This window comes from Nomascus leucogenys, chromosome 22a, assembly GCF_006542625.1.
Source record: "Nomascus leucogenys isolate Asia chromosome 22a, Asia_NLE_v1, whole genome shotgun sequence".
NCBI classification, from domain to species: domain Eukaryota; kingdom Metazoa; phylum Chordata; class Mammalia; order Primates; family Hylobatidae; genus Nomascus; species Nomascus leucogenys.
In genome coordinates, this window is record NC_044402.1 from 60,760,089 (window position 1) to 60,762,273 (window position 2,185).

The following is a 2,185-nucleotide window of genomic DNA, read 5'->3' on the forward strand; positions in this document are numbered from 1 at the left end:
CTGGGCAACAGAACAAAATCCTCTCTCTAAAAATAATAATGAAAACTAATAATTTTTAAAAGGAGATACTCTTGCTTAAATAATAGACTTAAAATAATTTATGTTTACATTATTAAGAGGATTCTATTTCAAGCTTTATCCATAGAGTAATTTTCTCAAAAATCTGTATTTTCTAATTATTGTAGTTAATAAAAAACAGAGAAATACTGGCATCATGAGAAATATACAAATCTATGATATCAGCCAACCACCTATTAACCAAGGTTATTCTATTCTTAACTGAATCAATCTATACCTCTGCTATTTGGCAGATTGGTAGAAAGAGATGATACCCAAAAAGGCTTATTTTATACACTATGTAAATTCAAGTGTATAAAATATATTGATGCCACAAATAAAATTAAAAAGTGTACATTAAATAAGACTTCCTCACTTTTCATTTGGCATGCCACTTAAAATTCTGGTATCTCCACAGAACACCCCACTAGGTATTATTGATACTGTAAAAACAAAACATACCCAAAGTCTGGCTTCTGCAGAGGTGTCTGTGATGCCAAGATTCGCATTTTTGACCTGGGACAGAAGAAAGCAAAAATGGATGAGTTTCCACTCTGAGGCCACGTGGCGTCAGATAAATATGAGCAGTTTTTCTCTGAAGCCCTGGAGGATGCCCACATTTGGGCCAACAGATACATGATAAAAACTTGCAGCAAAATTGGCTTTCATATCCAAGTGTGGTTCCACCCCTTCCAAGTCATCCACAACAGCAAGATGTTGTCCTGTGCTAGAGCTGACAGGCTCCAGATGGGTATGGAAGATGCCTTTGGAAAGCCGCAGAGCACTGTGGCCAGGGTTCACATGAGCCAATTCACATGTCCATTCACACCAAACTGCAGAACAAGGAGCATGTGACTGAGGCCTTATACAGGGCCAAGTTCAAGTTGCCTCACCAGCAGATGATTCACATCTCAGAGAAGTGGGGCTTTACCAAGTTCAAGTCAGATGAATTTGAAGGCATGGTGGCTGAGAAGCAGCTCATCCCAGATGGCTGTAGGGTCAAATATAATTGTGGGTTTTGCCATTAAAAGTAATTTCTTTTGCACCACCCTAATACATCCTCAACTGTGGCCTCCTGGACCAGTGGCAGATGCTACATTCATGAGACTTTCCACTGTGCCCGCTCCTGTTTCTGCCCACCAATAAATCTTGCTTCCTATAAATAAATAGTAAGACTTAAATTTAAGCAAATATGGATCTATCATTTAATAGCCTCATGAAGCTGGGCTTGTGACTTCTTTAAATCGAAAAGTCTCCAGACTTTTAGACAAGGGTGAACTAACACCTATCTCATAAATGTCCTATGCTAGTGTTTTATGCTAGAGTGCCTGGGATAAAAGAAAAGCCAAAACCCTATTATACATGTTAATATTGAGCCCAAAAGTAAATCAACAGCAGAAACAGAATCAAGCAAAGCAGCTGGGATAGATAACGGTAAGAATTTCGAAAGATTAAGCAGGAACTTTACTCTTAAGCCTTGCCTGGAAAAAGAAGTATTCCCATTACTATTACACAGTTGGCTTTATACAATGAGTAGCATATTAGTAAGAAAAATGCCTGTGGGTGTTAGGAATGTTTGTAAGTCTGTTCATTTCAGAACTAACACTTTCTGAGTTCTTCAAGGTGAAATCCGTTTTTATTCTTCCTGACATTGATCTGTCTCCACAACTCGCTCTAAAAAAAATCAATGGCAGTTTCTTGCTGGGCTCTGTTTGGAAGGAACTGGAAGCAAGTCAAACAGCTTTGGAGTTTATTTTTGTTAAAGGGTAGGCACAATAGAGGATGTCCTCGACATCTGCAGCATCTGTGATGAATTATTTATTCCTGATTATTCTGAGCAGACAGACTTGTTTGCTGCAATATGTCACACATATTACAAAAGTTAGAATGCAAATGAAAGAGGGTCAATCTTATTTTTAGAGCCATAAAAATTTCTTAATGTTTAGAAATATTGTCTTTGATGTTAATGATAAGAAATCTTTTAAATCAATTTTTGGCTTCTAATAATACCTTACTCTTATGTTTATATTTATATTTTATTTATCAACCTTTTAGTGGTTGGATCATATAACAATCTTATTTTTTATGGGTATTCTGGAGGATAAATCTTAAATATGACATCTCATTA

At 36.5% G+C, this 2,185-nt stretch overlaps 1 pseudogene; it reads left to right on the top strand.

Annotated features, from left to right (window-relative positions):
* Nucleotides 1-504: 504 nt before the first annotated feature.
* On the top strand, nt 505-1,085 carry LOC100583526 (annotated as a pseudogene).
* Nucleotides 1,086-2,185: the final 1,100 nt, after the last annotated feature.